This window comes from Pseudochaenichthys georgianus, chromosome 21 (assembly GCF_902827115.2).
Source record: "Pseudochaenichthys georgianus chromosome 21, fPseGeo1.2, whole genome shotgun sequence".
NCBI lineage: Eukaryota > Metazoa > Chordata > Actinopteri > Perciformes > Channichthyidae > Pseudochaenichthys > Pseudochaenichthys georgianus.
The window spans coordinates 11,351,442-11,376,908 of NC_047523.1; the positions used below are offsets into that span (position 1 = coordinate 11,351,442).

At 41.1% G+C, this 25,467-nt stretch overlaps 1 protein-coding gene across 4 annotated transcripts in view; it reads left to right on the plus strand.

Moving 5' to 3' along the window:
• Positions 1–14,284: 14,284 nt before the first annotated feature.
• Positions 14,285–25,467, plus strand: part of slc39a10 (solute carrier family 39 member 10) — a 39,212-nt gene continuing 28,029 nt past the window's right edge. For 2 of the 4 annotated variants that reach the window (XM_034109886.2, XM_034109887.2), the window contains exon 1: positions 18,739–18,762. The gene's annotated coding sequence lies outside the window, so the exon portion shown is untranslated. Of the gene's footprint in view, positions 14,311–18,676; positions 18,763–25,467 lie in introns of those variants that run through there. The other 2 variants (XM_034109890.1, XM_034109888.1) reach the window with 2 other exon arrangements.

Below are 25,467 nucleotides of genomic sequence, written 5' to 3' on the forward strand. Positions count from 1 at the left end.
TGCTCCTGTGGGGATTGCCAGTACTGAATGTATGTAAGTCGCTTTGGATAAAAGTGTCTAACAAGTGAGATGTAATGTAATGTAATGTAATATGAGGATGCCAGGCTAATATGCTAATAAAGCAGGTTACTTATTGTTTACATTATACAACATCAAACTATCTGGATTTAGAATGATCAAATTAAATGCATACACAAGGTTTATGACAACAAGCATGAACACAACACCACTTTCTGGTAACAGAACTTCAGAATTAGCATACTTTAAGCTTGCTACACTACCTGACAGTATAGAGATGAAGCTCCTGAGACAAGTTGCTGTTCCGAACCAGCGCTGTTGTTATTTCAGTAATGTTAGCTGCGTGCGCCACACACAAAAGGCAGCTACTGTACAGCTGTTTTCTGCAAGCCTCCCTCTGCTCATGTTGACAGAACATAGTAAGAGCTCTGATAATGCTACACTTATTATAGACTTTGAAAACGAAGCCTTATGTTACAGCCAGATATTTGGAGTTGCTGGACTTAATGCATCGTAGCCAAGCACCGAAAAAGTGTAACTGGGTGTTAAAGAGGACGTATAATGCAAATGTTCAGGTTCTACTCATGTTGACATATTTTATGTTCAAAAAGTGCTTTTTTCTTTTTCGTACTGCAGAACGTCTTTTCACCCTATCTGAAACAAAATGTCTGGTGCATGGGAACTTTAGGATTTTAGCCTTTGCAGACAATTTACATGCAAAGAAAACCTAACTACAAATAAAAACCTAAAAAGCATGTGAGGACCTTTGTGTTGTGTTCGAAAGCTGTTACCGTTCATGGTGTTCACGGGTACATTTTGACCCATGGTTTATCTCAGTCTAAAACAGTCAAATATAATGACTATCATCCAATATTGTTTTAACTACATCATAACTAACTTATAATGCATTCATAACCGTACAATCCTGTTGTTATCGTATTGTATGGGCCCAAAATACATTACACCACATATTGCACACGTGCATGTGTGAAAGAGAAAATGGTGAAGCAGTGCTGTCTCTCAGGCCTGTCCTTTTAACAGAAATATCAAAACACATAAAACATATTATTGCAGAGCTAGTGTGTTATTTAAGAAAGAGGTGTGTTTGTTTGTTCAGGGGCTATAGATATAATGATTTTTTTATTTTAATGTATTTTTAAATTCAACAGTGTACTACAAAGATAATCAGGTTATGAATAAACCGTTCTAAATTCATCAACATTGAAATACATGTATTATTAAAATAATATTGAACTGTTATCAAAACTTAGTGCAACTGTAGAAGCTTGCTCTGTTCGGTTGTCTCACTGAAATAATCACTTTTAACATGTTTTGTACAGTCAGTATGCAGAGACAAAGGGTCGCAGTTCTCACTATGTTCAATATTATTTGCCTTAAATACATTGAAATGTGAAAGTTGAACAAAAAAGTTATGTTGCTTGGTAAAATGTAAATGTAGCCTTTTGCTAAGAAAGTACACTCAACATCACTGATGTGTAGGTGGTCTAGTATTCAGTCATGTTTAATGGCATGTATATCAGTGTATTAGTCATTACTTTATGCATTCTTTGTAAAGTATGAAAAAGGTGTACCTTGGAATCCGTGCTGAAGTTCTCTGCTGCTAGGAGTCCAGATCTGTCTCTCCTCCTCTGGTCCAGCCTGTCTGGATCACCTTAAGGAGACTTTGAACAAACAGATGTAAAGTTACATGCGAGGCTTACAGACTTCTTTACATGCAAACAACTTTTTATCTTCTTTTAAAAACAGGTCATAATCTTATTGTTATACTTAAGAAATTGCTGGATATCACAGTCCTCCTTATACTGTATCAGTTTGATTGAGTATTATTGTGTAAGTCCTTTTTATTTTACTGTTACTTTCACAAGTCAGTCAACTTAATTTGTTTCCATATGCCATATTCATATGTATCACACACGTAAGGGTAAGACACAAACCTATTGAACAAATTCAATGCAATGGATAAGCTTAATTTTCACTGAAGTCACAGATAACGTCATATCTAATATTTAAACAAATAATTTCCTTGTCACTTAAGCATTGACTACTATGCTATTCATCGTCCTTAAATGCAGGCATTAAGTTACATGTTCCGTTCTACAGCCACAATAAGTCTGTTTCTCACGTGTGATGATAATACAATGAAAAGAGGCATTGGTAATAATATTAATAAAAACAACGATGTTTGGGTTCGTTCGTCGGATAGGCGGTTAGCTGCAATAAATAACTCCAGTTCAACAAACCATATTACAATATCTAAGTGAGCATTACTTCTGGACCATCTTGAAATGTGACGTTAATATTTTAAAGATACACACATTTTATTGTGAGGTTAATTTAATAAACACTAAGCCTCTCTTCAACAATATGTTGACGTTAGCTAGTCTATTTTATGCTATAGTAGAGCATAGCAAATTTAAATGAACCTTAAAGGTGGGGTAGGTAAGTTTCAGAATCCGGCTCTAGATACACTTTTTGTTATATTCCATGGAATGCTCTTAACATCCCGATAGCAATGAATATCTTAAGTGCTTTGACAAAAAATCCATACAAAAATGTCATCGGTAGAAGCCGTAATACTGTAAAAAGTACAACGGCCTACCTGCCTGTCAGCCTTCCATCGGGGCACAAACTTATCTCGTGCTCTCATTGGTCATGTGCGCGTTCGTGTGTGTTGGAGGAGGGGCTCTATAAGGAAGTGGCAGATTTTCTCCGGTTGTGTATTTTCAAATTCTAGCGATCTCGAGCCGGTTTCTCAAACTTACCTACCCCACCGTGGGGTATGTAATTTATTTCAGAAACACTTTTTATTATATTCCATGGAATTCTCTTAACATCCCGATAGCAATGAATATATTAAATGCTTTGACAATAAATACATAAAAAAAATTCATCTGTGGAAGCCGTAGCGCTGTAAAAAGTACGACCAATCATTTTAGCCGGCCCGGCTAAAGTAACTGGATGGCCTACCTGCCTGTCAGCCTTCCATATACACACTTATCTCGTGCCCTCATTGGTCATGTGCACGTTCATGTGTGTTGGAGGAGGGGCTCTGTAAGGAAGTGGCAGATTTTTTCCGGTTGTGTATTTTCAAATTCTAGCGCACTCGAGCTGGTTTCTCCAAAATTACATACCCCACCTTTAACAAGTCAATGCATACCTAACAAGCAAACTAACTATCTAACGTACAAGGATGACCTTATTTTACCAACCTCACACAGAAGCCTTTTGGTATACAGTAGCATCCCAATTAATGTTTTACACTTCTCTATTATGTTTTAACTTGGATGCTACGCATAGCATTGTTAGCACAGATGTAGCTACCAATTGCTAAAATGCTAACCCAACTCTAAACATTCATTAACGTTAGCTTAAAGTGGACCAATCATGCTATTTTTAGGCAATAGCATAGGTCTCAGATATATCTCACTTTTACATTTCATGTAAATAACCGGCTTAAAAAACTGAGGGTTATGCTAGGTTTCTTTTACAGAAATAAGTCCTGTTTCTCGCTTGAGGCCAGGAAAAGGCTAGTCACTGTGACCTTTTTACCTGTGCTGGACTATGGTGATTTGTTATATATGAATGCACCTGCCAATTACCTGAGCAAGTTGGATGCTGCGTATCACAGTGCACTGAGATTTTTGACGAATTGTAAAGCACTTACGCATCACTGTACTCTGTATACCAAGGCGGTTTTGCCATCACTTACTGTACGGAGGCTCAGTCAATGGTACTTTTTCATTTACAAAGCCATGTTGGATAAACTACCATCTTATATCTGCTCCCTGATCTCGCGGCAAATTGAAAGTAGTTATTGCCAGAGATTGCATGCTGTGGTTTTATTAAATGTGCCAAGTGCTAGGACATACTTAGCTGCGTCTGTAAAGCTGTTGTGTCCTTGGGCAAGACACTTCACCTGAACTTGCTCCTGTGGGTATTGTCCACAGTGACCATTGCATGTATGTAAAATATGTGTGATGTGTATTTGTAAAGCGCTTTGAGCATTGGAAAAGCGCTATAATAAATGTAAGGAATTATTATTATTATTAGATGTGCAGCTCCACTAACTTGGAACAGTCTGCAAAAAGAATGGAACATTACCAATCTGGTACCACTACATGTTTTTAAAGCTCGGTTGGATGCTACACAATCAGATGCTGTTGGTATCTGTACATGTGGATAGATATGTAAATTGTAATCCCTGTAATTGTTGCTGTATGATGTCCTTTTGTTGTTCTGTTGTTTATGTTTTTATGTCTTCATGTGGATCCTACTGCTGCAGGTCTCCCTTGAAAAAGAGATCAATGATCTCAATGGGATTTCACCTGGATAAATAAAGGTTTTGAATTGAATTAATAATAATAATATATAATATTTTTATAGCGCCTTTCAGGAAACCCAAGGTCGCTTTACAAGTCGGGTAGGGGGGGGGGAGTAGGGGAAAAAAAAGGCAGACAGGTTAAGGGGGTGGGGGGGGGAAGTAGCGGAAAAATAAACCTATTAAACTAACTATACAGTGGGGAAAGCCTTGGTAAAAAGGGGCGTTTTGAGGGCTTTTTTGAAAATGTCCAGGGTTGGGGCGCTGCGGATTTCGGGGGGGAGAGAGTTCCAGAGGGTGGGGGATGCCACACTGAAGGCTCTGTCACCAAAAGTCCGCAACCTGGTGCGGGGGGTGGAGAGGAGATCCTGTCCAGATGATCTTAGCTTCCGGGATGGAGTATGGTAGCAGAGAAGGTCAGACAGGTATTGGGGGGCGAGGGCATGGAGGGATTTGTAAGTCAGAAGAAAGAGTTTATAGGTGATACGGTGCTTGACTGGGAGCCAGTGGAGGTGGATCAGGGTGGGGGTGATGTGCTGCCAGGGCTTGGTGTGAGTGAGCACCTTGGCAGCCGAGTTCTGCACATACTGGAGCCTGTCCAGGGCTTTACTGGGAACCCCGAACAGGACTCCGTTGCAGTAATCCAACCGGGAGGAGACGAATGCATGAATGAGGGTTTCGGCCACGGAATCAGAGAGTGATGGTCGTAGACGGGAGATGTTCCTGAGGTGATAGAAGGCAGACTTATGCGGCTTTCACACCAGCGCTTTTCAGTTTCTAGCTCCGAGCGGGAGCTTTTCTGATTCAGCTCCGGTTTCCCTTTTCAGCTCCCGCTCTGTGCACACCGCCCACTGGCGCCCCAGAGCTGCCCTTGCTGCGTCATGACGTCACCGTTTACATCGCTGATTTGCTCCCCAACGGAAGCTCACAACAACAACAACAGCGTCGGGTCGATGATCGTGTTGCTTTTAATCACACGAAGCCAGAATAAATTGAATAACGACTTCTCCAACCTTATACTTTGCTCCAGAGTGCCGTGGTTCATTGTTTATTAATGTGTTTCTGCAGCATTTACCGACCGCTGCAGTATTGGCTGCTCGTCCACGGGAGTTTATTCTCCCGTTAGCTCCCGGTTAGCTCACACTGCAGCGGCCGCTCTAAAGTATTCACTGTCCGACTCACACAAGCAGCTGATGCATATCCCCAGTTCCCCTTAGCCTAAGTGAATGTGTGTCAGTCTGAATTGACACTGTTTGGTATCACAACGCTGTTATGAAAGTTTCTCTGGTATAAAACGGGTGATGTTAGCATAGCAACCGAAGCTAAACTGACTACTCTAATCCGATAGCTGCAATAATACAAAACAACACGTCTGCCTCTCTCCACAATGATCGATAACAGCGAACAGAATCACACGAAGCCTGGTTAGTGTTGCCTGACTTTATAAAGTGTGTTTATAAGCACTACTGCTTGTTGGCAGGCATAACAGTCGACCCATGGGAGGTGGGTTTAGTTTCCTGCATGCCTCGACGTAAGAGAGACGTAAGCGACGTCACCTCTTAGCTCCAAAGCTCTTTCCTCTGGACCGACAATTTTTTGGAGCTGGAAATGAAGCGGATTCCGGAGCTAAGAGCCGGCGCAGCTCCGGTGTGAACTGGAAAACCCGGCGCTTTTCAGGCTCTAGCTCCGAGCCGGAGCTGAAAAGGCGCTGGTGTGAAAGGGGCATTAGTGACGGATTTTATGTGTGACTGAAATTAGAGAGTGGAGTCAAGGATGACACCCAGGTTCCGGACTTCGGGAGACGGGGAGATGGAACAGCCGTCAATGTGGAGGAGGAGATCCCCAACCTTCCGGAGCAGTGCTTTGGGGGCCACAACCATGAGCTCAGTCTTCTTACTGTTGAGTTTGAGTAGATTTGCTGTCATCCAGGTTTTTATGGCATGGAGACAGTTGACCAAAGACTGTGGAGGGAGCTGGGCGGATGGTGAGGTGCTGAGATAGAGCTGAGTGTTGTCAGCGTAGCAGTGGAAATTGAGACCGAATTGACGTATGATCTGGCCAAGGGGGAGCATGTAAATGGTGAAAAGTAGGGGACCAAGCACGGAGCCTTGGGGGACACCATGGTTGACTGGGGCCGAGGGGGAGGATGAGCCGCTGACGCTGAATTGAATACAAATATATAAAAAACATGTCTATGAAGTTTTTTGCTCAAAAATACCAAACAGATCACCCATTCTAGCCATGCCTCATATCCCTCTATTTCACTTCCTGTTTCAAAAGTAATTATTTGGGGTATAAAGCTTTTTAAAAATAAAAAAAGGAGGGGGCTGAGCCCATGCGGGACGGGCAGCTACTGTCTAAACTAAATACTGCTGTGATGAAACGCCATATCATGGATTATCAAAGATTATTTCTGATGGTTTACCACAAGGTGAGTTCCTTTTTATTTCCTGCTTCTTTACACATGTGCTCTACAGTACAGGTTAGCTCTGAGTGTTAGCTATGCTTGCTAATGTAAACAAAGGCCATATTACATCCAAAACAAGTCGGGCATAGTTTCTGATAGCAACTTTCTGATAGGGCCGTGGGTCCACCACGTGGGTGCCATCCACTATGACGTAAATAACGTCATAGCGGATGTCAAATCTGGATCAGCTCCGTTGTAGCCCCGTTTTTAGAGATTTGGGTACGGAGGAAAAGAGAGGGTTTTATTTTCTGACGCTGCGTGGGTTCCCTGACACATAGGGGACACATATTTATGCATAAAAGACATCAAAAAGTGCATTGTGCATGATAGGTCCCCTTTAATAAAAACACCAGTAACATAACATAAGGTATGCGGGGTTGACTTACCGAAGAAATTGCATTCATGGACGATCTGTTCTAACAGCAGATAAGTCCTATATTTGCATGACGAATAGTCCATCAGGAACCAACACAACAAACACGGCCGAGTTCAAGTAGTGTTCTCCGGGTGAGCTGAGCCCCTGTAGCATTACAGAGCTAATGGAGCTAACGGAGCTAGCAGAGAGACATGTCATGAAGGGGGAATCTAGTTTTTTTGGATCCAGGCAAGAAACATGTTTATGTCTGATGTTAAGTTGGACATTTTAACAAAGGGTTATTGCTCCATTTGCATCCATCGCCTACAGTTTGCAGCATTGGGCTTCCCGGCACTGCCCCGGAGTTCGCCGCTTGGCTCTGATGGGCCAGAAGTTGGTACGATTGCATTCAAGCTCAATTGCTTATCCTGTCTGGGTAGCCCGGATGATGCACTGAATTAAATACATTGAAATTCAGCTTTTGAAATATCGTATCAAGATATTTCAGATTTGTATTTCACATTAAAAATTCGGAGCAAAAAAATTCAGATACATGATTTTCAAAGTAGTTATTTTCAATGCTATAATATTTGGTGTCTGGTAAAATTAAAATCATTCTGTCTCTTGCTTGCTTCCATAAGTCACCCACAACAATTCTGCAGGTCTTCCCAGACCCGAACACCAAATTAGACACTTTTTTTGTGGCCTTCAGACTTGGCTAAAATTGTCAAAATCAGTGTTGTAGTGTTTATATAGCTGTTGTGGAGGATATCATGAAGCCTTGTTCCGATAAAAAAAACTAGAGCATAGTTATATAATTTTAACTTGAAACGGGTCACGGGAGACCCGAACACAACATAAGGGTTAAAGAAAATAGTTATGGTGGCCAAAAGGTGGTACAACAATTTCCGTGTCAGTCCGTTACGTCTTCGGGCCCAAAAAGACATTTCCCATGGACTTAGATAAGAAAGAGATAACCGTAAATCAGCATAATGTTTTTTGATTTAATCCAATTTCTCAGTCTGAACGCAGCCCTTCTTCAAAATCTTTAGGTCCTGAAAGATATAAAATGCGCTTATACTGTAGTTGAAATCAGAGTTATTTTCCCTTTATGCTCTATCGGCCCAATGGATGTGGAAGATAACTGGAATATTTTTGACTAAATGTGTCACTAAAAAACGTTCATAGGAATAAACATGGTTGCGCCTCTAACTGTGTCTGTTCCTTATATACATAAACTTAGCAGTAGCCTGCATATGAGACTTAGGCTGCGGCCACACGAGGACGAATTTGGTCGTTTGCGTTACTGTTTAGTGTCATATAGACCGTTCGGCCACACGAGGACGACCGAATACGGCACTAAACGACTGAGGAAACGATAACGGGTCCCAAGGTGGATAGAAAGGCATACGCAACTCTCTGGGGGGTCAAACGGCTCCGTGTGTACGCCCTATCCGAACATTTTCAGATCACTGATAGTGATTGCGCAATAGCCCCGCCTCTCCCCACCTCTTCTGCTCACCTCCGCTTACCCCGCGCCATTGCTGAAGTGTTTCGCAACAACAATGGCGAACAATGGCAGATCGCAGAGTTGCTATCGTGCTCCGGACGCTATTGACCATGCTACAGTTGTTTGTGCAACATCTACAGCAATAATGATGAGGCAATAGCCCCGCCTCTCCCCACCTCTGCTGTTCACCCCCGCGTCAAAGTAAACTGCACCCTGAATTCAGATTATTTATCTTTCTCTCGATATGGACCTAAACGCGAGTGAAGTCTAATCTGACAGGACGGAGACACGCAGCTCTGCTCACCTGCAGCTCCTCCCGCTGCAGCAAAACACACTCTTCAAGTCAGATCATCACCCTTAGCTATTTTAATTACCTCTCAAACTCCCTAAACTAGTTATAAATATGTTTATTTTTACTGTCGGCCGGGTCACTCATTACTGGATCAGCTGCTGCATGAGACAGACACTGACCCTGTCCGAAGAGAGGGAGGAAAAAGAGAGGCTCCGTGTATTTTATTATTATATTATATAGAGTCGTTATTCATTTGTTTTAAAGCTCAATAAATAACAAAGAAGACCTTTGACCGGCACTTTTATAATTTTGTCCGGAAGATTTCAACTTTAATACACGTTGACTGGCGAAAAACTCTGCCCGGTTGCCTCGGCCCCCACCGCGGAGAATAAACAGAAGGGCAACCATGACAACCATGCTTCTTCGCTGCTTTTGTGGAGGAAGTTACAGCGCCATGTACAGGCTCCTGCATATGTACTGCAGCTTCTCCAGCGGTTGGAGCTAAACGGAGTGGTCTCGTGTGGACAGACACTATCCGGATAACTATTGCGTGTGGACGGAAGCTTGTTTTCGATTGCGTTTGCGTTAATCCTATGCGCTTAGCCGTTTTCGTCCTCGTGTGGCCGCAGCCTTAAAGGGAACATTGGTAATTGTAGTGACTGCCCATAGTCTTTGCCTGATCTTTACATGGTGTAGCCTGGCGCACAATAATATAGGAATCAATACATTTGGGAAGTGTAGCCTTCTGAAGCCTTTATTATCCACTCCCCCTGCATACAGATGAGATGCAGGCCAATGGTTATTTCCACCATGTGGTATGCAGGTTTATAATAGGGTATATGACTTGTATGCATATCACCAGTGTCTGTTATGATGCACTAGATAGCTGTTCAAGCCAATGGCTTCAGGCAGGTGTGAACAGTTGTCCTCATTAAGTATCACCTGCCCCTTTTACCTACTGTGTGATAAAAAGGGCAATTCCAGCCGGAGTCAATGCCTCGCCTTTCACGCCAGTCGTGGGCAAAAGCTGCGTCAGGTAAATTGCCCGCGGACCATAACCACTCTAGTTGCAGCGCAGAAACTATTACCTCAGTAATCTGCAGCAAGAGGCATTTCAGCAGGAAATAGCTCACTGTGCCGGGGTGTATATATGGCCGGGGCTGAGTCGAGCTCATAATTCAATGCAGTCGTTGGTACTTTTCATCCTCCGTCTGCTGGGGCTGGGTACTGGCTAAATGACAGTACGAGCCAAAATGGCACTTCCACCATTGCTTTACGACTGGCGGAGGCCCCAGGGCACCATGACTGGAGTGCTAAGTGAGAACACGGCTGCCAATCACTTGATATTAATCTCCCTGCGATCAGGAGGGACGGCCGACGTGAGAGGGGGGAACATGGAGCGGGGAGGAGCCGGGCAGTGGACCCAGCTGGTGCCGGGCCGACAGAAATGAGCTGTGTGGAGGAAGTGCCACACACTCCCCTGCACACACACACAGCCACCTACACACAGACAGTGAAGGTCAATGGTCCACAGCCCTTTCTCCACCATACCGCGTAAGACATGACATTTCCAAACCTGATGGATTTCTTGGAGCACTGCATATTCAATTATTGATTGCTTGGAAATGCTGTATAAAAAGTCCAGTGGAAGTATTAGTCCAGGCAGAAAGGTCAAAGAAGTCAGCCGAAAGATAGTGAACCCTTGAGTGATAAACACGTATACTACTCATAACAGCCATTATATGATGTTTTGTGCAGCTATGTTAATTACTGTTCAAATATCCAAAATGATTGTAACACAAGGGACATTACTCAGTCATTTTGACGAACTTTCTCTACACACTGTTTGCATCTTTTAGCATCTCATTGTACAGCTATAAAACACACCACAAAATATACTGTAAATACCAAATATAAAACACTATTGTTAAATGTTACAAAGGCAATGTTTTGTCGTTCTTGTTGTTGGGAGATTGGGATCCGTTTATGATAAAAAATGGAAAAGACTTGTGATTATAGAATTCTGTAACTTTTGTAGTCCCCATTAAAAGATACATGAAAATGTTTTACTAAACCCAAAACAGTGGTCATAAAGCTTCTGTCTCTGAATGTAGAGATTATTTAGTATGTCTTTAGTATGCATTATTATTATTGTTACTTGGAAATAATCTGAAATGGATTGTCTTTATGCTGTAATTCCATCTGGGACCACAGTGGCCGCTGTTCACACACAGATCAACAATCACAAATTACATTTGTTATGTATTGATACCTGTGCAATGTTTTCAGCCTCCAACCATATACAAATGTTGACTGTTCTCACTTTCTTTAGTTATGGAGGACAGAATTGTTGGTCGTTGTCAAAATGTTGCAATTTGAAACCAAAAACAGGAATAAATATTTATTCAAAGTTAAAGGTGGGATAGGTAGATTTCAGAAACTGGCTCGAGATACACTTTTTGTTATATTCCATGGAATGCTCTTAACATCCCGATAGCAATGAATATCTTAAGTGCTTTGACAACAAATCCTCAAAAAAATGTCATCTGTAGAAGCCGTAATACTGTAAAAAGTACATCCAATCCGTTTAGCCGGGCCGGCTAAACGGATTGGATGGCCTACCTGCCTGTCAGCCTTCCATCGGGGCACAAACTTATCTCGTGCCCTCATTGGTCATGTGCGCGTTCGTGTGTGTTGGAGGAGGGGCTCTATAAGGAAGTGGCAGATTTTCTCCGGTTTTGTATTTTCAAATTCTAGCGATCTCGAGCCGGTTTCTCAAACTTACCTACCCCACCTTTAATTCCAAATTCCCAAATAACAGTGTTTTCATGATTGAAACGGGCACTATATTGCATTTATTATCAATATACTGTTTCCTGTTACAAAATAAATTCTCTATTTAGGAATTCAACTAACTAATTATATAATCTTACATCTTTTGTATTTCAAAATAAATAAATAATCACAATCAGCCTTAAAGGCCTACTTGGTGTAATTTATAATTTCCCAAGGTGATTCAAGCCTCCACATTCTCCAACTCAACACACAAGACAGTCTTATCTCTGTCATCCGTGGCAGTCATGTGCCGTATACATACCAGCCGGTCATGACTTGCATTTATTTCCTAGAGTAATACAACTGCAATCAGCCATTAGATAAATAACTATCAATAATAATAGCTTGGTCACATGAATTGATCATAAAAAATACTATTGACGATGTTTATTGTGACCAACTTTAAAAACCAAAATACTTACCATTTCCTCATGTTTTAATAGATTGTATTATTGATAACACTATGGGCTTAAGTAGTAAATGTGGATCCACGGGTTGCAAAACAAGATGTTAAGTGTGTGTTTGGTTAAATCTTTGGTAAGGGAATAAGGAACCTGCCCACTGAAAGTCAGATTCAGCTGGTCACTTTCAACTCACACATTTAATTCATTTCTGCAAACCTCATGTGATGGATTTAGAATGTATTTTTCCAAAAAAAATCCGCATTACATTTGGTTCTTACTTAAAGACATTTACATTCATACAGCACAGTGTTTCCCACGGGTCTGAAATATACTTGTGGGGGTGGTGGTAACCTTTCTGTTGGTCGCTTGTTAGCAGACCCTTCACGCGATGGCAGAGCGAACAGGTACAGGCAGGGTCCATAGTGATAGCCCTAAAGTTTAAATCTACTACCCACAAATAAACATTTGGACATGGGTTACTATTTAAAAAAGTGGGGGTGGACCATAGACTGGTGGACATCAAATCCTCGAGGGGGGTCCGGGGGCATGCTCCCCTGTTAAGATTTTTTTTAAGTTTTGGAGTTAAATGCATCAATCTGGTGCATTATGAGGGGGAAATAAAGAGACTAGATCTATGGAAACACCTATATGAAACAGAACTGTATACATTTTAATAATCATAAAATCATGGCCATAACCAATAACATACCATTTCCAATATGAAAAAACACTGAAACTTGTTTATTTATTTATTTTTGGTTCATTTATAGTTGTGAGTGTGTCTGTGCTCCTGAATCAGCATCTCCTGTCTCCCTCCTCTCCTCCTGCTCCTCTTTGAGGCAGCAGCAAAGACTAGTTTTAGCTCTCAACAAATTTTAAAAGTGTATCTTACCTTTTTTCACCTACTGTAGTTCACTTCTTTTTTTTTTATTCATGCATATTTTACTAATCACTACCCTCTCAAATGGAAATATGTTTTTACATAAATGGTGACCAAACCGTTTGAGACCCACTGAGAACTTAGACTAAGTTAACAATCTAAACACAGTCCTTTACCTCACCTGATCTGAGGTTATCCTGAGCTTGAATGACACACAGAGACCAATCAAGGGCTTTGATTTATGATCTGTATGACAGTGGCCATGTCTGCAGGCCACATCATGTAGACAGCCACCCTGTGTGAGGCAGGCTACTTAACAGGCCAGGCCATCGGGAAATCCCCCGGTCCTCCCGATGGCCAGTCCGGGACTGGGTACAGGAGGCGTAGAGCGAGGGATAATTTCCCACAAGTTAATCGATCGCACATGGTGTCGTGGTCACGGAAGAATAATACAAAAAAAACGTATTTAAAAAAAACAAAACTAAATGGATCGCAAAATATACTTGGGCGGCCGTTAATATACGTGGGCGGCCCGCCCAAGTATAGTCTATGTGTGGGAAACCCTGCATTTACAATTGATTTCTATCGTTTTAATATTTTTGCTTTCTAGTTTGTCAGTTCTATTGTTGTAATTGCCATATTTGACTTTGTTTGGCCCTTAAACATTGTGTTTTTAACTGTTAATCACTGTTACTTTTACATTTTGTTTTTAAAAGTGGTGTATGAATAAACGTTAATAGTATTATTGGTAGTAGTAAGTTGTTACTTTGCCAAGACTATAAACTAGTATTTGAGAAATATGTATAATTTAAATAATTATTGTAACTTGTGGTGAACTTTTTCACTGCACAACGCCCAAACAACAGTGTCAGAGTAATGACATCATCCGACTGTAGATGGTGTGCTGTTAAGCCAAACACATCGGTTATGGCTGTTGTTGGCGGTTGACGCGGATGTGGAGTTTACTCATCCTGTCGGACATCATTTCCTCAGCCAGTCATATGACAGCCCAGACTCAAATGTGGCGGAAAGAAGCGTCAGTGCATTCCTCAAAGCCCTGCGCAAATAGCGCAGACAGAAGGTTCGCCCATTGCCCAGACTTTACGGAGTTTTCGCAAGAGCCGTTGGTGAATGGCGTCCGTTCTTTGACGTAAGCCGGGCTCTTTTTTGGTACCGAGCGGAGAGGAGATGCACACGGCACTCGAGTGAGGTAACTATATAAAAAACCCATTTGTTGTCATTCACTCCCACAACATGGACCCGGGTAGCGTTTGCCACAACGTGTCGATGTATTAAACCACTATTGTTAACATAAGTTGCGGAATACCAGACAGCATGTGTCATTGTTGCTCTTTGTATGCTGTGAGCTAATTCCCTGTGAGTGTCTGCTAGCTAACGTTAGCTGGCTGAATTGTTACCCTCCTATCTATAGGCTAGCTTAGCGTTAGCCTGTCCGAAAGGGGCGACTAACAACACAAACGATCCTGCTATGAACTTCCGTATCCCCGGGCAGCTTTCAGGGCTCTCTCTTTGGATATTTGCGACAAGATATGTGCTGGCGTTTTAATATTTGTTTTGGTTTAAAGGCTGTGGTTTTTGTAGGCACGTTTCAATGACGAAGAAGAGTAGTGCTCGGTGTTGCATTACGCGCACCACGTGCAGTGTTCAAGCCCCCTCCGCAAAGCAGTGGTAGCTGATGGGCGGTATCCATGCTGCTGGGGTTCATTAGCAGCCCGGCTCATTTAGTATTAAAGCACACGTATAAGACTGAATTGCTTTCGGAATTACATTGAACTGCTCTAATTAGTCGAACACATCCTAGTTGTAGTGACTACTTTTGGTCTTATACATATTTGACAAGTCTTCTTAACCTCTTTGACACATAATGCAATGCTTATTGTGCCTGTGTGAATATTTCAATTCAAATGTATGCTATTAAATAACACTAATACTGATGTTAAAGTGTTCAACAACTTATAGGCATACTTTTTTTGACTTGCATTTTATTCACATCTTTGCAAATGCAGCCATCAATTTCTTGTGTAAAATATTTAATTCAACACAGTCTCATTGTGTCTTCCTAAACCAGTCATTGTGTCTTACTCTGCAATATTGTACGTATAGTATAGAGTGGTGCAGGAATGAGTCCTAAAATCCAAGAATTACGTAGCGTTTTACCACTGCTAACGCATTTTAAGTTGCCTGTGACCTCGCAAATTCAATGCTTTTTTTTTTAAAGACTTTGTGTTTAGAAGATCAGTGATTTTGCTTGTTTTTAAGGGTTTTGGAATGTTCATGTCACCCTTGTTGATTTTTACAAACTGTCAGAATTGGAGAAGTTATGTGCAACCGTTTGTATGCAACTCCCCTGTGTACAGTCTTCAGTGTACAGATAGAGGCTTCCGCTTATGACTCATTAATTCACACATTTGTTTTTTAAATGTCGACTTATATGAGCTTCTGGTACTAATGTACATTTTAATTTTTATCTACTACGGACATTTGTTTGAAAACTATAGAACAGTTGGATGGAAGAAGATGCAGTTTAAGTGGTTTTATTGAAAACCACGTAAAACCATTGAAAACCTGCGTTAAGTAATAGTTTGCTTCCTCAGTTAGCAATCTTTATCAAGTATTGTATAATGCCATTATGCAACCTATCTTATCAGTTATAATTAAGTTAAAAATATAAGACAGCTAACCAAACTTCAAAATGACCAATGTACTGGTTGAAATTACAATGATTCAATCAAGCAAAGAGTGCACATCATTATTTAATGTTGGTGCCGGAGAGTGTACATTTTCAGTACGGAACATCCTGTTGCTAACTTTAGCCTCAGGAAACGTTTTTCCCTCAGGATTAGAGAAGGTTTGTTCCAATAAAGTGTCAATGCTGACAGATTCTCTATATTGATTAAAATAGTAGTATTATGTACATATGTTCCTTTTTAAATTCGCCAATGAGCAATGCAGGCCTCATTTACGGGTGAACACATCACCTTATTTATGTTTAGAGTATTATTCAGAGCATACTCAACACATGTGGGACCAGAGGCCATCATCAGGGTTATTTGTTCCTACCTAACTGAGCCACAGTAGACATTATACAACCGTATCCACAGGCTAAACAGTTGTTGACATGACTAGTAAACTGGCCTTTAAGTGTTGAGCGGCATTACCAAATCATATTTGCAACATACTAGCACCGCTTTATGATTGCATACAGCTTGAAAGTATAGCCTACGGATATTATTCAGAGCTCTCAATTGTGTGTCATTGTGTATTTTAAAACGCTTGCAGTGCTGCATGAATAAGTGTTGCCTTTGTAATGTAGTTGACAGCCTCCAATGTTCTTGACCGGTAAATCCCACCACGTAGGCCTATATTTGTACGATTGAGAGCCACGGATGAGCAAACCCTCACTGATGGGACCTGTAACCATATTAGTCTTTTCATATCAAATACACACAATGGCACTCATTGCTGTTGCTGAAATTGTGTTATGATCTTTGCTTTGCCAACTAAACATCTAAAGTAAGCTTACTGTAACATGACAGGAAACCAAAGCTTGTTTATATTTTTGTGGTTTTAATCGATTAAAAAAATGTAAATGCAATGATTATCTGTGATATAAATTGGTAAGGAAAACGTAGGAAAGGCATTTAGTTGAATCAGGCACTATCCTCCCCTTGAGTGGGTGATAGCGGACAAGATCACCGCTGTAGGAACAGAGATAGTGCTCGCCATATGATAGCGGCAGCAAAACTACCATATGAGCGTGAGTCCTGTGTAGCGCATATTGTACAGAGGGTGATCACAGCGATTGATTTTATTGTAGGAGAATTGTCTCATGCTTCATGCTAACAATTCTGAAATCACCAAAACTATGAAAATATTTTCCACCTTCTGTTATTACTACTTACTGATTTCAAGTGGTCTCCAGTTAGTGCAATACATGTTGCTTATGCCAATTCCGTTACTTTCAATGCAATTTATGCAAAGAATCTGTGCTTGAATGACGGGAGAAAGTTGTGGTCAAACTTGGTAATTTGATGACATTACATTACATGTTACTTGTTAGAAGCTTTTATCCAAAGCGACTTACATACTCAATACTGTGGACAATCCACACAGGAGCAATTTGGGGTGAAGTGTCTTGCCCAGGGACACAACGACATGGTGACTACAGTGGGGTTTGAACCTGTGATCCCCTGATCCCCCTGATCCGATCACTAACCCACTGCGCCACACGCCTTCGATTAATTTGCGTTATTCTTTCATCATATATTTCCCAATGTATAGGTTTGCTTTGCTTGCTTATAGTTGGATTACTCTCGATAAGATAAGATAAGATGAAACTTTATTGATCCCAATTTGGGAAATGTTTGTGTTGTAGCAGCAGCATAAAAATACATGGCATACAAAGAAAGAAGACTCAGTTAACACAGGATTGCCTTGGTCATTTCCTACCTTGGAGTTTGTTAAAACTTGATTGTATACAGTCCAAATGACCTGTTTACTGAGGACAAAGTGTCAATAGAATGGTGTCATATTGACAATAATTGAAACTTCCAATGAACTCCTAACCAGTAATGTGACTTATCAACACCAAATGACCTTTAGAGTTAGCATGGTGTTCTTCGTTGGTGACTGATTTTTTTTAACAGCCTCTATCTTAACCAGTGTGGGATATTTTTGCTGATTAGAATCTTGTGTTGTCAGCTGAGCTTTGTTTCTCTGCCCTTATACTTCAGTGGTCACAAGATAACATCATATTCTAGTCTCAAAAGTACCTATAATTCTGATAAAAATGGGGAGACAAGTAATGGAAAATCGTAGAAAGCCTGAGATTGTACCGGACTCATTCAACAGTTTAACTATATCTTTTGTCACGCTAAATGGTCTCTGCAGACATTAGTCTCTTGGTTCAATGCCAGTGTCCATTACAAATCAGTCCCAAATTAGAGATGCAGTTCATCTTACCTTAAAGGCCAACAAGCATTGGATATTGTTATCTCCACCAAACTACACCTACATGTGCACAAGCCTCCCGTCCATGAATATATGCACATTTCTGTCTGTGCGCTGATATATTTGGCGGGTTTAGATATATCCAACGCTCAGGAACTCGCACAAAAAAATAGTCCTTCAGGCGAGAAGAAAAATATGTATTTAAAATGTTTATGCAAACCAATCTAAGATGGTTTTACATCCATTGTCCAAGCCAACTAGGAGGTCAGGCGTTTGGATATATTGCACACATGTCAAGTTACTGATTTACAAGGCCAAAAAGTAAAATGAGCAGTTTTACCAATAGTACACTTATTGCTACACACACACACACACACACACACACACACACACACACACACACACACACACACACACACACACACACACACACACACACACACACACACACACACACACACCCCCCCCCCGAGTCTGGTCAGGTGGTTGATTCCTGACACAACTCCCTGAATGCTCAAATACACACGAACACACCCACCCACCCTCCCTGTGCCTCCTCCCTGTACAAATTAGTTAAGTCTTTGGATTCAAAGGCCCCAAAACACTCAACCTGCTCCTCATGTTAGTGCTGCTGTGAACACTTGGCTGTTGCTTGAGCTCCTGTCTTATTTTGCCATATTTGTGACGAGAGGTAAGCATCAATGTTTGTGTCTTGCCAAGGTGTTATTTCTTCAGTGTTACTCTGCAGCGGATTGTTCTGTTGTCTGTGTGTGGCGTAGCCTTGCAGTATTTTACACTGTGTGGAACATATGCTTCTATGCCACTGAGAATCAGCCACACACCTGTGCCTCGCTGTGAGGGTCCCACTCTGTTTTGCCTTGTGGCTCCTACATACTTGGAAGTCAGCACTACGAACTGCAATGCTGCAACTATGCTGTATATTTATTTGATTTTCCTAATTCTGTCAGTTATTTGCTCGATGTATTGGTAGGTTTTTTGGTCTGAAAAATGTCCGACAATGGTGAAAAATGACGAACTTGAATAACACAATAATAAATGTCTGGTTTTGCCAACCACCTTAAGATAGTTTACTGTCATAGAAGAGCAAAGAGACCAGAAAATATTCAAATTTAAGAAGCTGAGATCCGAGACTTCTTCTTACTAATTAATCTATAAAAGAATAGTTGGTTATTAATTAAATAGATGAACACTATTAGATTAACCTTTGATATACAGCATCTTCGATAAGAGACAGCTTCGTGGCTTCAACCTACAAAACCTGAAATTCACGTGGTATTTGTCGTCATGTCAGCAGCTGTTTGATGGAGTAAGAAGTTCAGGGAAGTTGCTACTTGTTTAGATAGCTTTTATTTGGACATGCATTTGTGGTGGTGGACCGCAGCCTTAAAACCACATAGGGATGCCAGGTATTTGCTGAGTGACAGGGTGTGGCAGCTTTGGTTTCTTTAATGCTATCTGGGGAAGCTTGTATGACTTGAAAAGGTTGAACATGTATTGGTCATTTGTTTATATTAAGGCAAAAACAATTCCTTAACATAGTCGAGTGACCCGGTTTAGACATGTTAAACCACACAAGAACTTCGAGGCTTGTTTATGGTGCCGCTATTCCACGGTCAAACAACAAATGCGTGTTAAATCCTGCATTGTAACTTGCTGTTATCTTATTGTTGCATCACAGTGATGCTTGCTCACGTTAACACATTGCATCAACTTACATTACGATGTGTTTTACTCCCAGTCAGGTTATATTACCTATATTGCAACATTAACTCCAAGATTTTCTTTAATCCAAGCAAATTAACACAGTAAACAGTTTCTGACAGTTTAAAACAATTGGGATGGTGGGGTCTAGTTAGTCCAGAGCCTTGAAACCCAGTGTTTCTAGTTTTGATGGATAGTATTCTTATTGTATGTAAAAAAGTGTTTCTTAAAATTCGTTTTCATTCTAGTTTTTCCTTTTGTATATTTATACCATATTCCATAAGTATTTGTATCCAGTTTTAATGAAATAGTCTGTAAAATACTCAATACCTACGGCCCTACTAGTTGTGTTGTGTGGAACTGGCACTGAAACATATTTGTCTTTGGTCTGATATGATAAGTGTTTTGGTACATGACTGTACATCTGATACTTGAGTCAGGAGATTTGCAGGAGACCTACCATACGGCTAAGGACAAAGTCCTCAGAATAGCAGCTTTTGATCAGAGGATTGTTGGCTTCACGTGTCAAGATGACTGCCTTGATCTGTTTTTTTTACTGTAAGTGTTTTGCACAAGTGATGGATGGTTGTCCATGTAATCACAAAAGCACTTAGACATTAGGTTTCTACTGGCTTGTTGTGGACAGTTGAGTAATGATTTTACACTGTCTGTCAGTGTTGGTAACGTCTCATTGTGCACCCTCACTACTGTTGTCAACCTCCTCCTCTGTGTTATATTTTCATTTTCATACGTACAGTGGTCCTCTGAGATTCCCACAGACCATCTGTTGTGAGTGGGATCCGTGTGGCAGCTGACATCTGCACACCTCAGGCCTTCAGACCCTACACTTCGAACTTATCTTTGTATGTTTTTCCTCTCACTCGAGAACAAATAGTGTTTGCACCAGGGTTAGTATCGTAAAACTAAATTAAGCTAAGCTGTCAACCAAACTATACTAAAATTAAATAACTAAACAAAAGAAGAACTATTTTAACCTTGGTTTCTTCTCCCCACTCGATTAAAGCTCAGTGTTTCCCATACATTAATTCATTTGTGGCGGACCGCCACTATTAAATATCGTCCGCCACAAATAGATCTCATAACATTAAAAGGAAAAAATCAAATTATTTTTTGTTTGTTATTTTTTGTTGTTGTTATTTTTTGGTGGTCTAATGGATAGTGAGGTGGGCTGATGATCGGAAAGTTGCGAGTTCAAATCCCGCCTGGAACACCACCACTAGTGTGCCCTTGAGTAAGGCACTCAGTTACTCTAGGGAGAATGTCCCTGTAATTGGTCATTGTAAGTCGCTTTGGAGTAAGGCGTCTTCTAAATGCCTACATTGTTATTGTTATTATTGATATTTTTGGGAGAATAAACCCCACAGATCCTCAACTCCGGTGTGTCTCACTCATTAACAATGCAGAGCAACAAGAAAGTTGTCTGCTACAGTAGCCATGAACTCGCATGTATTTTGTTATTTGAGGGGGGGTGGATGCGTTGGCCACCCGAATAGGTTAAGGGGCCTTTGGCTTTTCTTGCCGGGGGGGGTTTCGGTGCTGTGCCCCCACAAATAGAATCAAATTCTGTGGGAAACACTGAAGCTGTACATCATTAGTAGGGCTACACAATAAACATGTTATGGACTAGTGCATTATCCAAATCGCAGTAACAAAGTAGCAATATTGTAAGAAACCGATAAATAAAACAAGTCTACAGCCAGACTGAGAGTGCATTGTATTCTATAACAAAATATCAATATCCGATCAGGAGCTTGTTTTGTAAAAAATAAAATGTGCCCTTTGATGGAATTTTTGGAATACCAGAAGAGATTTTCTCCTTCCGTTGCTCTGCAGTCACCTGCTCAGGGTCGACATGGGAAAGATGTGTACGGTCGCGTGAGAATCATATGAAACGGCTTAAGGCCCAAGTTCTTTTTTTTTGCTTCCAGAGCAAGAATGTTCCTGTTTCTGTTATTAACAACCTGGAAATAATATGGGAACATACTTTTGAATGCATAGTGTAACAAAAAGGATTCCAGATGTAAGATTTATATTTTATTTATTTGTGTAAAGTTTTTTGTTAAGTATAAGGAGCTCTATTTATTATCATTGGGACTTTACATCAAAAGGAATTAAGTTGTTTGCTTCTAGACATTTATCATTTTTCAATGAAGAGTTTTTGGGTTGCAGGGAGGTGAAACCACAACCACATTTTTTTAATAATCACAAGAAATGTTGGAAAAAAACGTTTCAAAACTCCGTAGCAACTCAACATGTTTATTCTCATTCCAACATATTAAGTTATGTTTGCCATGCGCTAATTCCAATGGTATGATATAATCAATACATTTCAAGGTTTTCCAGATGCTGTAGTTCAGACATCCTCAAAGTCCAGACACCTGTCTGGATCCGGACCGAACCACAACTGTCTCTGGACTCTGAGCAAAAAAACAGCGCTCTGCATGTACGTCTGTGTGTGTCTGTCAATGCATTGGTCCAATCACATTCAGCATCCCGTCAGCATTTTTGTCCCCCTCCCGTCTGCGAATCAGAGGCACAGTAGGGCGGGTCTTCGCGGAATGCGGGTGGGAAAAATGCGTGTGTGATTATTAAAAAAAGTCAGAGCGAGAGTTAACAGCTCATCTAGTTGCATCTGTACTGTAGCTAGTAGCCTAGTTTCACCTACCGGGGTGGCATGGGGTGGCAACTGCCACCCTAAAAATAGGCCTTGCCACCCCAGCTACCACCCCAGTTGGCAGCTTTGTTTTGAAAGAAAAGTTGTGGCTCATCAGACATTTATGAGAGAAAGTCTCTAATGTCTGAGTGCAAGTGAATGCAGCACAAGACGCAGGTCTTGTAACCCCTCCCCCGGTCCTGGCGCGAGCGTGAAATATGATTGGCGGCGATTTCATTTGAACAGGGGGACGGCGCAAAACGAGAAGCATTCGGACTCAAGTACTGAAGGAATGAGGTATTTGCGGTCTACACTGACAGAGAAGAGACTGTCAGTTTGGCTGTACTCAGCATTGAATCAAAACGCACAGAAGCTTTAGATCTTAATCAGTTTGTGAGGCGTTTTGCTGAACAAAATGGTAATCGCCGCATTCAGCTGCAATAGACATCAACTTGATGCTCTGCTCACGGATGAGCATACACAACTGTTAAGATGATGACCTTACGTGTGTAAATATATTTTTTCTTTAGAAAACAGTTTTAAGTCCTGAGAAAGTCAAATAAGACGGTGTGTAAAACTACACTGCCCAGCCACAAAAAAGTAACCACTTTGATTTAACTAGGTTAGTAGGTAAGGACATTCCACTGGATAATAACTGAAGTATAAAATAATGCATGACTGAAGTGATGGAGACCATGTTGAAGGCAAACAAAAAGAGGAAATAACAGGTCAAATCAAGCAAATCCCCCTCTCAGATTCCACAGCAACCAGAAGAACATAAATAATGGCTGGTGATTTGATTAATCAGCTTTGTGATGGAATAAAAAATGCACAGTGCATTTCCTTAGCTGTGGGTGAGTCCACTGACACCACTGACTATGCTCAGTTGCTGGTCAGTGTGCGAAAAAGTACACGTCCCACCGTTCGAGACGTGTTATTTACAATATCGGACAAGTAGATCTTTCAATTGACTTGTCCGGCGGACAAGTGATGTTTTTCGCCCTGATTTATTGACAAATTAGTGATACATTCAGTTTACAAAAGGCAGAACTCATTCTCGAATACGCCATTAGAAATGTTAGTTTCGGTTCTGCTTGTCGATTCCTAAATGCATCTCGCCGCTTTCTGTACAGTTAGACGGGGCGGGCGGGAAGTGTAGCACAGTGGCCGGGTTGGGAAGCAAAACTCGGTTCCGAGTAGGAACAAATAACAATTGTCTGGTACCGGGATTAATAAGAGTTGTGTCTCTCTCTCTCTCTCTCTCTCTCTCTCTCTCTCTCTCTCTCTCTCTCTCTCTCTCTCTCTCTCTCTCTCTCTCTCTCTCTCTCTCTCTCTCTCTCTCTCTACACAGCAGATCCGCTGCCCTATGTGTGATGCAGTAAAATCTTACCGCTCACTTACGTTAGCGGTGTCATAAAAACCGTGGGAAAATGTAAAATACGATGGCGAAGAAGAAGATTCCGGTGGCCCAGATTTTTGTCCATTCTGGACAAGTGAAAAATGTATTCGGACAAGTAAATTGCCAAACTCACTTGCCATGGACAAGTACTCTCTAAAACTTTTTCTCACACTGCTGGTGTTTGTGAGTTGTTATGATGAGGCAAAGGGGGAGTTTGTTGAAGATGTGTTGGGCCTGACGAACCTCAGTGGACACACAAGGGAGCAAGATATTTATAAAGCACTAATGGGAATGCTGAATGAAAAAGAGTGCAGCTGCCTTTATTCATAGCTGTGCAGGTCTTACACTGCGACTCTGAGGGGTCAAGGACAGACACAATAACAATGAAAACTGCTGCATACAGATTTTTTTTTTTGCAACCTTGTGTTAAGAATCTTGTTGCAATTGTTTAAAAGTTTGAATGACCGTAATAAACGGACATTTGTCTTAATGAAAAATTGTTTTTGGACCTTTAAGATTTGTATTTGAGTACCCCTGCTGTAGTTGTTGAAAATGTACTTACCTATAGTAACCAGAGGTTGCGCTATACTTTTTCGCTGCCCATGACGGACAGGATCGTAACATTTTCGTCAAAATCCAGTATTACCCGTCGGCCTTTACACAACTCTGGAGAGAGAGAACTGTCAAGCGGGGGGGGGGGGAAGAGCACGCTCGTGATCTGTTAGCGCCGTGTTATGCATGCCCAGTTTGCCCACTGCACCTCGCAGGAGCACGCACAGCGTAAAGCCAAAACTAAGACATTTCAATGATTTGTACGGCACAGTTAGGTTTGGAAACGGTATAATTTCCTTTTTGGCGGGCATGCATAACATCGGAGCCTCGCTGCGGGCAAACTTTGGTGCTTTTCCGAGTTTGTTCTAATCTGTCAAAATGACGGACTGCTTTCTGATTTTCCCGTCATTTAAAAGAAAATATGTTCCTACGGGAATATGTCAAAGTGTTCAGTTGAGAAGCTCTGATATGACGGGGTATTTTGAAACCTTGAGTCTTGCGTTTTGGCCGTCCCCATTGTGGATTTTTGGAGCAAATATCATTTTTGATGAGGTGGTTGGCCTGTGGAGGATACACATTGCTTTGCCTCTATAAGCCCCCAGGAAGTGCACCGGACTTTGAAACAAATACATTTTTAGTGTCCAAATGTGAAACTACAACATCCTTGTCAGTCCTTGGCAACATAGGACCTTTTTCCATTGACTTGCAATTGGAAAGAGAAATCTATACATCAGCATATACTTTTTATTTTTTAGTAAATTATCTACCCAGTATGATCACTTGAATTGAAATCGTCCGTGGTAGACACTTGTCAATCTCAAGGCAGCCACCCAGGGGCGGCGCCAGGGGGGAGCTAGGGGGTGCTGAAGCACCCCCAGGATTGCCAAAGCACCCCCCTAAGCACCCCCAAGAAATATGTTTTTTTTTTCTTTTTCGAAAATTATTATTTTCTTTTTATTAAATTAAATTAGAAAAAATATTGATTACATCAATGCAAATGTGAAACAAACACATTTTTGACCAAAAACATAAAGCCAACACAGGTGATA